A 15,448-nucleotide genomic window follows, 5' to 3' on the forward strand; every position below is an offset into this window, starting at 1 on the left:
ACAAGTTTGTTTTGGGTGTTTTGTCACTTTTCTGCCACAAACAAACCCTGTTCGTGTACCACAGCCCCTCGCGTAGTGGCGCAGGTTACTATTCCCAATCGTAGTACACGTGGATGATAAAGTATGAAAAGTTGAAAAGAAATAGAAAAACAACAACTTGTGTGTCGACCATTTTCACGTCGACCTTTTGACCCTGTCGACCTAAGGTTTGTCAACCATTTAATGGTGGACCTATTTACTGTAGACCTTTTTAGTGTAGATCGATAGGGGGTCATTCTGACCTGATCGCACGCTAGCAATTTTTTGCAGCGCTGTGATCAGGTCAAAACTCTGCAAAACTGCGCATGCGTATGCACCGCAATGCGCAGACGCGTCGTACGGGTACAAAGCGGAACGGTGCTGGCCGATGGCTTTAACGAAGAATCCATTCGCACAGCCGATCGCAAGGAGATTGACAGGAAGAGGGCGTTTGTGAGTGTCAACTGACCGTTTTCAGGGAGTGGTTGGAAAAACGCAGGCGTGTCCAAGCGTTTGCAGGGCGGGTGTCTGACGTCAATTCCGAGACCGGACAGGCTGAAGTGATCGCAGCGGCTGAGTAAGTCCAGAGCTACTCAGAAACTGCGCAAACTGTTTTTGTACCGCTCGGCTGCACATGCGTTCGCACACTTGCAAAGCGAAAATACACTCCCCTATAGGCAGCGACTATCTGATTGCAGCGCTGCAAAACATAGCTAGCGAGTGATCAACTCGGAATGACCCCCATAGTCAGGATTTGGCGCGTGTGCCAGTAATCTTCCTTAATCCATGTTTTTCCAATAATTGCCAACATCTCGCTGGGATGATAGAAAAAGCACACGTGGGGCAGATCTCTGAGGATGTAGGGAAATCTGGATATGAAAGAAGGTTTTATATATTCAAGCTGCGCACTTTTATTGTGCATACTATAGGTTACTCGCAAGTTACAGTTGCATGGGACACATGGAAATCTGCACGTTTGGTATAACTGCATTCTCTGTTCATAACATCCTATAAAGAAAGCTAATGAAGTGCTTCAAAGTGGAAGTCTTTTATTATTTCCCTTTTATTACGTGTTACAGGTTGCGTGGTTTCAGAGTGCGTTCTTAAAAGCTTGCGCGACGCAATGGAAATACTGTACACCTAACGGCAGGATAGAGCAGACAAATGAGTGGATTGGTGCATCTGTGATGCTTAGCGAAGGAGATGCGTACATGTATACAATGCCACACAATGACGAGACTTAATAATGTGTGCACAGGCTTTCCACATGCACATCCACATGTCCTAATCAGAATCAGAATCAGCTTTATTGGCCAGGTGTACTCACGTACACTAGGAATTCTTTGTGGTACAATGCATCACCAAGCAGCAACATGAAGGGGGAATACATAGCATACGAAGGGGGAAGAACATAGCATACATTACACACATTACACGTATGAGTTGATACTGCACATTGCAACTGTACAATAGACTCAACATATTAGACATATTATACATGTAAGACTAAACACAAAGGCTGCTTGGCAGAGCAGCACCGAGGCAGCCATCCGCGGCGCCAACTAGAACTCAAACAATGCACATAATACAGAAGATTTAAGTATTACATCAAAAGATAAACCACACAGACAATAAAGACAGAAAGCATAATGCAGGGTTGGTGTAAGCATTTTGGGTAATAACCTCCAGGGGTTGTGTATTCCACCCTCACAAGGTACCAGGTGCGGCAGCCATCTTAGGCGCACTGCGTAGGATTACCCAGGGTGGAATAGTCCACCCCTAGAAGAGAACACAAAACGGGGAGATTACAGAGTCCTTAGGTTCAGAGTAGGGTTCCAATAAAACCATCAGGTCCATGTATTTTTCATCCCATCCACAAGTTTACCAGATAAGGCAGCCATGTTGGGCGCACTACGAAGGTTACACAGTGGGAGATGAGCCATACAAGGGCCAAATGCATTTATTGTAAAACTGACACGTGTGTAGGAGTATGCTATACCCTGCATGGAAAGATCCAAATGAAGCACACCCTGCCCATGGAGGAACCATCTGAGGCAGCCATGTGAGGCGCACTGTGTAGGTTACTGCTGGCAGGGTGTGCAACCAATGGAGGTACACATTACAGGAATAGCACACAGTGGGGGGAAAGTACCCTGTAAGAAGAAAGAAGAGAAAGACACATTTGCAGGAAAACATTAATTTGTGAAAATGATAAATGTCCTGGTCTCATGAGAGCAGTGCGGGTGGGTGTGAGAGTGTGGGGAGCAGTGCGGGTGGGTGTAAGAATGTGGAGTGCACACTAATGTCCAATGGAACTGACCCAGCAAAATCTGGTCCTGATGCGCACGCCCCTCAGTTCCCTGCTCAGCTTGAGGGGTAGTCTTGGGGGCAGTCATGATGTTCTTGGACAGAGAAATAGTAGGCATTGGTCCTGGTGTTCTCAAGGCAGAGGTGAGGAGAGGCCACATGATGGTCCTGAGTTGCAGTGTTTGGGGAAATTGTTTTATTCAAGATTTTAGCGTAGTCCAAATCCAGTTCAAATTCCGGTTCTAACTCCATTCTTAAAACACATTCTTAACAAATGCATTCTTCACAATTGCAAGCAGGCCAAGTCCTGACTGCAGGCCTTGATAATATTGCTCTTAAATGCTCCAACTATATCAGCTGGCAAAGGGGGAGGTATGCAATCAGAAGTTCAGCTAATTAACAGAGGTTATTTTGCATTGAAGAAGGATCACAGACATTTGCAGACAAACTTCCTTGGGGTGTGAAAAGTGTAGCCAGAGAGAGATGAGAGACTCAGATATACAAGCATGAAGATGGGGTTTTTACCTGTGAAGAGAGGAGAAATGGTTTTCAGTTCCGGTTCTAACTCCATTCTTAAAACACATTCTTAACAAATGCATTCTTCACAATTGCAAGCAGGCCAAGTCCTGACAGCAAGCAGTTCCGTGACTGTGTTTGCACGCCCTCTGCCTGTGTCTTCCTGCTGATCACTGCCCCAGTCCCTAGTCATGCACATCCAGGGGCGTATGCTTAAAAAAAAGATGCAAATCAAGTTTACGTCTCACTCTGAAATAAGGCCCAGTGTGTGGTAAATACTGTCTCCTTAAAGCTTCAGTGGGACTATGGTATTTGTATCAGGACTGGACGCTCATTTTCTCTGGGGCAGCAAGTTGGCATACTAGTTAGCAATACTACATCAAATACACTGAGGTCAAAAGTTGAAGTTCCAAGCAGGGTCCTATCTGTGTGCAGTTTGTATGTTCTCTCCATGTTTGCGTGGGTTTCCTCTGGGAGCTCCGGTGTCCTCCCACATTCCAAAAGATTACTGGTAAGTTATTTGTGTTCTGACCAAATTAACCCTAGATCAAGAGAGAAGCTGGGCTTCTCCTGACATGGGGGACATTCCGACCCATTCACACTCAGCAGTTTGTTGCTGCGGTGCGAACGGGTCCGGAATGCCCACGCGCGTAGTTGCAGGGCGACAGGGTTCGCTGGGTTACGTCGCGGACAACGAAGAAAGCGGTCGCAGAGACAACCGCAAGAAGATTGACAGAAAGAAGGCGTTCCTGGGTGTCTCCGGACCGTTGGCTGCCGTTTTCAGGGAGTGGAGAAGAAAGCGCAGGCGTGTCAAGGAGAACGGAGGGCGGATGTCTGACGTCAAAGCCGGCCCCAGCATCGCTGATATCGTCGTACAGGGTAAGTATGTCCAGGGCTAGTCTTGATCTGCTTGAAACTTTTTTTAGCTTAGCAGGGCTGAACAAGCAATTGCAGCCCTGCTAAGCTAAAATACACTCCCCCATAGGCGTGGACTAGTTGATCGCAGCAGCAGCAAAAAGTTGCTGGCTGCGATCAACTCGGAATGACCACCATGGTCGCATCGTATGTGACCGGTCAGAAAGCTCACTGTGCGGCTGCCGGAAGCAAAGGCCCGGTCCCTTTGCATCCTGGAAGACATTAGCAGCAGCTGGGGGGGGGGGGGGAGAGAAGCAGCCTTCACCTTCCCTGGGGAGCTCCGGAGGATCACATGCCTGGAAACTGAAGTTGTGGTGGTCTGATCATCGACTGTTCCAGTGCTCCGACCATCGATATTTGTACTGATGGGTTTTTTATTTTTTTTTAATAAAATTGTATTGGACATACTTCAAATAAATGTTCTTAACCTACTTCAATCATAAGAAAAAAAAAAGACAATTTCTGAGCGGTTTTTGGAAAATAATATTTGTCAGTTAAGTGGTTAAAAAAGAAAGCAAAAAGGGGCATAAAAACAGCCGCTTTTTGCTTTTCTTTTATCTCCACAATTATGTTTTTCTGTGTTTCTGGACAGACCGAGCAGCAGAGAATCCCATTGCCATTCTTTGCCTCTGTGAAAGCCCACATGTATACGCTTCCAGGCCGAAGGGGCTGGGGCGCAATGCAGTATAGGAGAAAGCAGAAACCGAGCACTCTCTTACTGCATATCTCCCCTCAGGGAGTTAATTTTTGTTGGGAGCCAATTAACCTACCAGTATATTTTTGGATTGTGGGAGGAAACCGGAGTACCCAGAGAAAACCCACGCAAGTACGGGGAGAATATACAAACTCCGCACAGTTAGGGCCATGGTGGGAATTGAACCCATGACCTCAGTGCTGTGAGACAGTAATGCTAACCATTACACCATCCGTACTGCCCTGTATTAGAGAGAAGCTTCAGTTTTTCTCATTATTATTATTTTATTTTCTCTATCGTCCTAGTGGATGCTGGGGTTCCTGAAAGGACCATGGGGAATAGCGGCTCCGCAGGAGACAGGGCACAAAAAGTAAAGCTTTACGATCAGGTGGTGTGTACTGGCTCCTCCCCCTATGACCCTCCTCCAAGCCCCAGTTAGATTTTTGTGCCCGGCCGAGAAGGGTGCAATCTAGGTGGCTCTCCTAAAGAGCTGCTTAGAAAAGTTTAGCTTAGGTTTTTTATTTTACAGTGAGTCCTGCTGGCAACAGGATCACTGCAACGAGGGACTTAGGGGAGAAGAAGTGAACTCACCTGCGTGCAGGATGGATTGGCTTCTTGGCTACTGGACATTAGCTCCAGAGGGACGATCACAGGTACAGCCTGGATGGTCACCGGAGCCTCGCCGCCGGCCCCCTTGCAGATGCTGAAACGAGAAGAGGTCCAGAATCGGCGGCAGAAGACTCCTCAGTCTTCTTAAGGTAGCGCACAGCACTGCAGCTGTGCGCCATTTTCCTCTCAGCACACTTCACACGGCAGTCACTGAGGGTGCAGGGCGCTGGGAGGGGGGCGCCCTGGGAGGCAAATGAAAACCTTTTTTGGCTAAAAATACCTCACATATAGCCTCCGGGGGCTATATGGAGATATTTAACCCCTGCCAGAATCCACTAAAGAGCGGGAGACGAGCCCGCCGAAAAAGGGGCGGGGCCTATCTCCTCAGCACACAGCGCCATTTTCCTCACACAGCTCCGCTGGTCAGGAAGGCTCCCAGGCTCTCCCCTGCACTGCACTACAGAAACAGGGTAAAACAAGAGAGGGGGGGCAAAATTGTGGCAAAACTATATTATTAAAGCAGCTATACAGGGAGCACTTATTATAAGGCTATCCCTGTCATATATAGCGCTTTTGGTGTGTGCTGGCAAACTCTCCCTCTGTCTCCCCAAAGGGCTAGTGGGGTCCTGTCTTCGTTAAGAGCATTCCCTGTGTGTCTGCTGTGTGTCGGTACGTGTGTGTCGACATGTATGAGGACGATATTGGTGTGGAGGCGGAGCAATTGCCAAATATGGGGATGTCACCTCCTAGGGGGTCGACACCAGAATGGATGCCTTTATTTATGGAATTACGGGATAGTGTCAACACGCTAAAGCAGTCGTTTGACGACATGAGACGGCCGGACAATCAATTAGTGCCTGTCCAGGCGCCTCAAGCACCGTCAGGGGCTGTAAAACGCCCTTTGCCTCAGTTGGTCGACACAGACCCAGACACAGGCACTGATTCCAGTGGCGACGGTGACGAATCAACCGTATTTTCTAGTAGGGCCACACGTTATATGATTTTGGCAATGAAGGAGGCGTTACATATTGCTGATACTACAGGTACCACAAAACGGGGTATCATGTGGGGTGTGAAAAAACTACCTATAGTTTTTCCTGAATCAGATGAATTAAATGAGGTGTGTGATGAAGCGTGGGTTGCCCCCGATAAAAAAATGCTAATTTCAAAGAAGTTATTGGCTTTATACCCTTTCCCGCCAGAGGTTAGGGCGCGCTGGGAAACACCTCCTAGGGTGGACAAGGCGCTCACACGCTTATCAAAACAAGTGGCGTTACCCTCTCCTGAGACGGCCGCACTTAAAGATCCAGCAGATAGGAGGATGGAAAATATCCAAAAAAGTATATACACACATACAGGTGTTATACTACGACCAGCTATAGCGACAGCCTGGATGTGCAGTGCTGGGGTAGCTTGGTCAGAGTCCCTGATTGAAAATATTGATACCCTGGATAGGGACAATGTTTTACTGTCTTTAGAGCAAATAAAGGATGCATTTCTTTATATGCGTGATGCACAGAGGGATATCTGCACACTGGCATCACGGGTAAGTGCTATGTCCATTTCGGCCAGAAGAAGTTTATGGACGCGACAGTGGTCAGGCGATGCGGACTCAAAACGGCATATGGAAGTTTTGCCGTATAAAGGGGAGGAGTTATTTGGTGTCGGTCTATCGGATTTGGTGGCCACGGCTACAGCCGGGAAATCCACCTTTTTACCTCAAGTCACTCCCCAACAGAAAAAGACACCGACTTTTCAACCGCAGCCCTTTCGTTCCTTTAAAAACAAGAGAGCAAAGGGATATTCATATCTGCCACGAGGCAGAGGAAGGGGGAAGAGACAGCAACAGGCAGCTCCTTCCCAGGAACAGAAGCCCTCCCCCGCTTCTACAAAAGCCTCAGCATGAAGCTGGGGCTTCTCAAGCGGACTCGGGGGCGGTGGGGGGTCGTCTCAAGAATTTCAGCGCGCAGTGGGCTCACTCGCAGGTAGATCCCTGGATCCTGCAGATAATATCTCAGGGGTACAGGTTGGAACTAGAGACGGATCCACCTCGCCGTTTCCTGAAGTCTGCTTTACCAACGTCCCCCTCCGACAGGGTGACGGTCTTGGAAGCCATTCACAAGCTGTACTCTCAGCAGGTGATAGTCAAGGTACCCCTTTTACAACAAGGAAAGGGGTATTATTCCACTCTATTTGTGGTACCGAAGCCGGATGGCTCGGTAAGACCTATTCTAAATCTGAAATCCTTGAACCTGTACATAAAGAAGTTCAAGTTCAAGATGGAGTCACTCAGAGCAGTGATAGCGAACCTGGAAGAAGGGGACTTTATGGTATCCTTGGACATCAAGGATGCGTATCTCCACGTTCCAATTTACCCCTCACACCAGGGGTACCTCAGGTTCGTCGTACAGAACTGTCACTATCAGTTTCAGACGCTGCCGTTCGGATTGTCCACGGCACCTCGGGTCTTTACCAAGGTAATGGCCGAGATGATGATTCTTCTTCGAAGAAAAGGCGTATTAATTATCCCATACTTGGACGATCTCCTAATAAGGGCAAGGTCCAGAGAACAGCTAGAGATGGGATTAGCACTGTCTCAAGAAGTGCTAAAACAGCACGGGTGGATTCTGAATATTCCAAAATCCCAGTTAATTCCGACAACACGTCTGCTGTTCCTAGGGATGATTCTGGACACGGTTCAGAAAAAGGTTTTTCTCCCGGAGGAAAAAGCCAAGGAGTTATCCGAGCTTGGCAGGAACCTCCTAAAACCAGGAAAGGTGTCTGTACATCAATGCACAAGAGTCCTGGGAAAAATGGTGGCTTCTTACGAAGCAATTCCATTCGGCAGATTCCACGCAAGAATTTTCCAGAGGGATCTGTTGGACAAATGGTCAGGGTCGCATCTTCAGATGCACCAGCGGATAACCCTGTCTCCAAGGACAAGGGTATCTCTTCTGTGGTGGTTGCAGAGTGCTCATCTATTGGAGGGCCGCAGATTCGGCATACAGGATTGGATCCTGGTGACCACGGATGCCAGCCTGAGAGGCTGGGGAGCAGTCACACAAGGAAGAAACTTCCAGGGCGTGTGGTCGAGCCTGGAAACGTCTCTTCACATAAACATTCTGGAACTAAGAGCAATCTACAATGCTCTAAGCCAGGCAGAACCTCTGCTTCAAGGAAAACCGGTGTTGATCCAGTCGGACAACATCACGGCAGTCGCCCATGTGAACAGACAGGGCGGCACAAGAAGCAGGAGTGCAATGGCAGAAGCTGCAAGGATTCTTCGCTGGGCAGAGAATCATGTGATAGCACTGTCAGCAGTGTTCATCCCGGGAGTGGACAACTGGGAAGCAGACTTCCTCAGCAGACACGACCTTCACCCGGGAGAGTGGGGACTTCATCCAGAAGTTTTCCACATGCTGGTAACCCGTTGGGAAAGACCAATGGTGGACATGATGGCGTCTCGCCTCAACAAAAAACTGGACAGGTATTGCGCCAGGTCAAGAGATCCGCAGGCAATAGCTGTGGACGCGCTGGTAACGCCTTGGGTGTACCAGTCGGTGTATGTGTTTCCTCCTCTGCCTCTCATACCAAAAGTATTGAGAATTATACGGCAAAGAGGCGTAAGAACGATACTAGTGGTTCCGGATTGGCCAAGAAGGACTTGGTACCCGGAACTTCAAGAGATGATCACGGAAGATCCGTGGCCTCTACCTCTGAGAAGGGACTTGCTTCAGCAGGGTCCCTGTCTGTTTCAAGACTTACCGCGGCTGCGTTTGACGGCATGGCGGTTGAACGCCGGATCCTAAAGGAAAAAGGCATGCCGGAAGAAGTCATTCCTACTTTGATTAAAGCAAGGAAGGAAGTAACCGCGCAACATTATCACCGCATTTGGCGAAAATATGTTGCGTGGTGCGAGGATCGGAGTGCTCCGACGGAGGAATTTCAACTGGGTCGATTCCTACATTTCCTGCAATCAGGATTGTCTATGGGTCTCAAATTGGGATCTATTAAGGTTCAAATTTCGGCCCTGTCGATTTTCTTCCAAAAAGAATTGGCTTCAGTTCCTGAAGTCCAGACTTTTGTTAAGGGAGTGCTGCATATACAGCCCCCTGTGGTGCCTCCAGTGGCACCGTGGGATCTCAATGTTGTTTTGGACTTTCTCAAATCTCATTGGTTTGAACCACTAAAAACTGTGGATTTGAAATATCTCACATGGAAAGTGACCATGCTACTAGCCCTGGCTTCGGCCAGGAGAGTGTCAGAACTGGCAGCTTTATCTTACAAAAGCCCATATCTGATTTTCCATTCGGACAGGGCAGAACTGCGGACTCGTCCGCATTTTCTCCCTAAGGTGGTGTCAGCATTTCATCTGAACCAACCTATTGTAGTGCCTGCGGCTACAAGCGACTTGGAGGACTCCAAGTTGTTGGACGTTGTCAGAGCTTTAAAAATATACATTTCAAGGACAGCTGGAGTCAGGAAATCTGACTCGCTGTTTATACTATATGCTCCCAACAAGTTGGGCGCTCCTGCGTCTAAGCAGACTATTGCTCGCTGGATTTGTAATACGATTCAGCTTGCACATTCTGTGGCAGGCCTGCCACAGCCAAAATCGGTAAAAGCCCACTCCACAAGGAAGGTGGGTTCTTCTTGGGCGGCTGCCCGAGGGGTCTCGGCATTACAACTCTGCCGAGCGGCTACGTGGTCGGAGGAGAACACGTTTGTAAAATTCTACAAATTTGATACCCTGGCTAAGGAGGACCTGGAGTTCTCTCATTCGGTGCTGCAGAGTCATCCGCACTCTCCCGCCCGTTTGGGAGCTTTGGTATAATCCCCATGGTCCTTTCAGGAACCCCAGCATCCACTAGGACGATAGAGAAAATAAGAATTTACTTACCGATAATTCTATTTCTCGGAGTCCGTAGTGGATGCTGGGCGCCCATCCCAAGTGCGGATTATCTGCATTACTTGTACATAGTTACAAAAATCGGGTTATTATTGTTGTGAGCCATCTTTTCAGAGGCTCCGCTGTTATCATACTGTTAACTGGGTTTAGATCACAGGTTGTACGGTGTGATTGGTGTGGCTGGTATGAGTCTTACCCGGGATTCATAAATCCTTCCTTATTGTGTACGCTCGTCCGGGCACAGTACCTAACTGAGGCTTGGAGGAGGGTCATAGGGGGAGGAGCCAGTACACACCACCTGATCGTAAAGCTTTACTTTTTGTGCCCTGTCTCCTGCGGAGCCGCTATTCCCCATGGTCCTTTCAGGAACCCCAGCATCCACTACGGACTCCGAGAAATAGAATTATCGGTAAGTAAATTCTTATTTTTTTTAAGTTTGCGCGCAATCCCCATTGATACCTATGGAGGCTACAGCACTGTAATTGGAGAAAAGAATATTCTCTGCACTTTTCTTTATTCTAAATAGTGAGAAACAAATTATAGGCTGGGGATAGATATATATATATATATATATATATATATATATATATATATATATATATATATATATATAAAATAAACTCTGCTCCCAGGTCCCGCCCTGCCGTTAGTCTCCTGGCACAGGGGAACTTGAATACAGATCAACACCCCAATGCACCATGAGCATCTTGGAAGCATCACCAACCACACTAGTGCTTTTCACCCATTACCTTATATCAGAGATTCCCAAACTCCGTCTTCAAGGCACCATAACGATACAGGTTTTAAGTACTGTATATCCATACTTGGCCACAGGGGACTTAATCACTACCACAGTCAATTTGATTTAATAGTCTGTGCTGCGCAATGGATATCTATAAAACTCGGACTGTTAAGGTGCCTTGATGACTGGGATTGGGAACAACTGTCTTATATATTATAAAGCTGCTGTAAAATTTCTGCAGTCATTAACTGCGACACGAGAGGGTAGATTTACTAAAACTTAAAAAAAAAAAAAAGAGGAAAAGCAGAGTGATAGCTATAGCAAACAATCAGATTCTAGTTGTCCTTTTCTAAGATGTTCTAGATGTTATTCCCTTTTTAGCATACTTGCCTAGCCTCCCGCAGTGTTTTTGCGGGCAGTCCCCCGCATCCACGGAAGAGTGGTCCGATCTCCCGCATCCTGCCCACTTCTTAGTAAAGCAGGCAGGATGAGGAGATTATATAGGGCTGAGGTTCTCATACGCGGTCCTCAAGGCACCCCAGTGGTCCAGGTTTTAAGTTTATCCATGCTTGCAGAAACAGTCTGTGGTGATGAATAACTATTGGTCTTTAGTCTGTTTTACTGTTTTATGTGTTTGAAAAACTGTGAATTCCAAGGTTTCTGGAAAATTGATCGCTTACCTTGTCTTTTGGACAAAGCCATTGCATATTGTTTTATTTAACCACTTAACTGACTACTTGTTTTCCCAAAACTGCTCAGAAATTATTTTTTATATTTTTATTTTTTATCTGATAAAGTTGAAAAAATATTTTTAATGATATATTTAAATATTTTATAAAAAATATATACGTATACTGTATACGTAAAGGCTGATTTTCATCCCCTATGTCCACAGGACCCCATTATATAATCACTCCCTTAACCCCTCCCCCTCTTCCCCTTTATGACCCCACCCTTCCCCTCCCCAGCACCATAATGCTTTATTTAACCCCTCCCCCCCAACACACGCACACACACACACACACACACACACACACACACACACACACACACACACACACACACGCGCATTACTCCTTGAAAGGGAAAAGATCTATATGACCATGTTCTTGAGAAGAGTCTCCTTACACTTCCTCTTGAAAGAAGCCATTATGGATCACTTTGACGTGGGGACAAATTTTCAAGGCACCATAAGCTCCAATGTAGCAGTAGGTTGAGCGGAATATTCTTTTTTGTTGTCTCCCAGCTGAGATGATAGATGTTATTTACTTTATTCTTAACTTTATCATTTGGAATGCAATTCTTTTCTGATGGGGAACGCTTTTGGAACACATGCACCTCATCATCCTTATGCGCTTGCACCTACACTACCCTTGTGTAGAACATTTGCCTCCTTATATATATTTAGGTGTTGGACCGCTTAGTCCCTTCTGTACTTGAGAACATGCACACCCCCATAAAGTTTGATATGTGGAAAATGGGGCCGCTTCAATTGTTTTGGGGGTCTAAAAATCTCGTCTAAATGGGACCGTTTAGACGCCCACACAATTGTCACAATTGAATTCATGTTTGGGCGCCTATGCACATTGCACATGTCGCCCCAAACAGACAGGGTTTAGCTGCGTAAAGCGGCTAAACTTGTCTAAAGTCCAGCTTTAGTTTGGATGTCCAAAGTGCACTACAGGAAGATGCGAGAAGAAATATCAGCCCGCCGCTACTGGGCGTCTAAATGGCGCAACAATTTAGTTGCTCAGATTTGCGCCCACTAGTGGTAGCCGCGGGGTAAAACAATTGAATCCGTCCCAGTGTGTTCAGGTCTGCTTAGTTGCATTTGTGTGTATTTGCGCAAAATTAAACACATTGCCCATTTGCGGCCAAATCGGCATAGCGTCCGAGGATCAATCAAGGCGTATATACTGCACATAGGCACGTTACGAATACGGAGCAGCTCTCCAATTAGTTCTCTTGACGTGAGTGGTCTCCTCCTAGGCCAGGAGAATTTTAAATGTTTTGCATCGCATTTGCGGGGAAATGTCTCAATCTTGGAGAGAGATAAAGTACCAACCATTTAGCGCTTACCCTTAAGTCTGCCTTCAAGTCTATCACGCATGCTGCACTCTGCCTATCTGACCACTGCCTCGTCCTCCTACTCCCTATCTATACACAGAAGCTGAGAGCGGTTAAGCCTGTCATCAAGACTGTTAAGAAATGGACCAACGAGGATAAGATGAAGCTCCAGGCCTGCTTCGACTGCACGGAATGGGGGGTCTTCGAAGCCTTGGCAACTGACCTGATAGATACTATCACATCCTACGTCAGCTACTGTGAGGACATGTGTGTACCTACCAAAACTTACCGCATTTACAACAACAACAAGCCGTGGTTCAACGCCCAGCTCAGGCAACTTCGTCGGGCCAAATAGGAGGCCTATAGCAGCGGTGACAGAGCACTATACAACCGAACTAGGAACTCTCTGACTAAAGAAATCAGGCTAACAAAAAAGCTGTTCTCGGACAAGCTGACAAACGATCTCTCCACCAATGACCCCATATCTGTATGGAAAGGAATGCAATCCATAACCAACTACAAGAAAACATCAAAGTCCACCACCATTCACCAAGACCTAGCAGACGAGCTAAACCACTTTTATTGCAGATTCGCAAAAGAAGTCCCCTGCGACCCAAACAGTCACTTCTGCGATGCCCCGAACACTGACGGCCAACTCCAGGCACTGCAAGTCGCCCAAGAAGAAGTGGAGGCACTGTTCAAAAGGGCCAAACCCAGGAAAGTTCCAGGTCCTGACGGAGTGTTACCATCTGCCTTGAGAGCATGTGCGGGTCAGCTTACCACCATATTTACCAAGATCTTCAACAAATCGCTGGAGCTACAGAAAGTCCCTTCCTGCCTAAAAAGGTCCACTTTCGTCCCGGTCCCCAAGAAACCCTCTATCACGAACCTGAACGACTGCCACGTCTGTGATCATGAAAACGTTTGAGCGTCTGGTTTTGAATCACCTGAAAGCTGTGACTTGCCCCCAACTAGACCCCCTACAGTTCGCCTATCGATCAAATCGGTGTGTCGAGGATGCAGTGAACCTGGACCTGCACTACATTCTACAGCACCTAGACATTCCCGGTACCTACGCGAGGGTCCTGTTTGTCGATTTCAGCACGGCCTTCAATACAGTCGTCCCCAGCATCCTCCGCCCCAAACTACTTCGCCTAGTGGTCCCAGAAGCTACCTGTTCCTGGACAGTAGACAGATAGGACACAGGTGGTGAAAGTGGGGGAATTCGCCTCTCAAGCGCGGTCCATTTGTACAGGGGCCCCTCAGGGCTGTGTCCTCTCACCCCTGCTCTTCTCCCTGTACACAAATGACTGCACCTCCAGAGGCGCAATCAGTAAAGATCATCAAATTCGCTGATGACACCACCGTCATCGGCCTCATCAAAGATGGGGATGAATCGGCCTATAGACGGAAAGTAGACTGGTTGGCCCAGTGGTGCAGCCACAACAACCTTGAGCTCAAACCCCTCAAAACTGTTGAGATGATAGTGGAATTCAGAAAGAAGTCAGCTAGTGCACCTCCGCTAATGATTGCTGACAGTGTGGTATCGCTAGTGGACTCCTTCTTCAAGTTCCTAGGGACCGCAATCTCCTGGGACCTTAAATGGGGGTCCAATGCTGACGCCACTGTCGGGAAAGAACAGCAGAGGTTGTTCTTCCTCAGGCAACTAAGGAAGTTCAACATCCCACAGAATCTTCTGCTCCTCTTCTACTCCGCGATTGTGGAGTCAGTCGGTACTGTGCTCCTCGATACTGGTATAGTATGGCTCCACCAGCGCGAGGGACAGAAGCAGGCTCGTGGCCAACCTTCCCTCAGTACAGGACCTGTACCTGCCCAGCACTAAAAAGCGGGTAACGAAGATAGTAAAGGACTAGCTACACCCCGGCCACAGCATGTTTAACTTCTTTCCTTCAGGCAGGCTTTACAGGGCCGTCCCCACTGGGTCCACCGGAAGCCTCAAAAGTTTCTTTCCCCAAGCAGTCCGCCTGCTGAACTCCTGAACATTGACTGATTAGACGTACATGTAACTCACTTGTGTCCCTACAGTATACCTATCTGTATGACTTTACACCCCTCCCCCACCTGCTTATCTGTTACCTACTTGGCTATTGTATAGCAGACCGAAGACAAATTCCTAGTATACGCAAGTATAATTGGCCAATAAACCTGATTCTGGTATAGGTGGTCATTCCGAGTTGATCACAGTCAGCAACTTTTTGCTGCTGGTGCGATGAACTAGTCCACGCCTATGGGGCAGTGTATTTTAGCTTAGCAGGTCTGCGAACGCTTGTGCAGCCCTGCTAAGTTAAAAAAGTTTTGTATAAAAGAAGACTAGCCCTAGACCTACTTACCCTGTGCGACGGCTCCAGCGATGCAGGTCCCGGCTTTGACGTCAGACATCTGCCCTCCGTTCTTCTGTCCACGCCTGCATTTTCTCCACCACTCCTCGAAAACGGCTGCCAACGGTCTTGTGACGCCCAGGAATGCCTTCTTTCTGTCAATCTTCTTGCGGTTGCTGCTGTGACCGCTTTCCTCATAATCCGCGTTGTGACCCCTGTCGCCGGGCAACGTCGCGCATGCGCATTCTGTACCCGATCGCACTGCAGTGACAAACCGCTGCATGCAAATGGGTCGGAATGACCCCCATAGTTTTTTAAACACTGGGGATGCT

The 15,448-nt window shown here is 47.6% G+C and overlaps 1 protein-coding gene across 3 annotated transcripts in view; it reads left to right on the forward strand.

Annotated features, from left to right (window-relative positions):
* PRDM2 (PR/SET domain 2) overlaps nucleotides 1-15,448 on the forward strand; it is a 282,691-nt gene that overhangs the window by 50,503 nt on the left and 216,740 nt on the right. The gene's annotated exons all lie outside the window — the stretch shown is intronic.

Source organism: Pseudophryne corroboree, chromosome 10 (assembly GCF_028390025.1).
Source record: "Pseudophryne corroboree isolate aPseCor3 chromosome 10, aPseCor3.hap2, whole genome shotgun sequence".
NCBI classification, from domain to species: Eukaryota; Metazoa; Chordata; class Amphibia; order Anura; family Myobatrachidae; genus Pseudophryne; species Pseudophryne corroboree.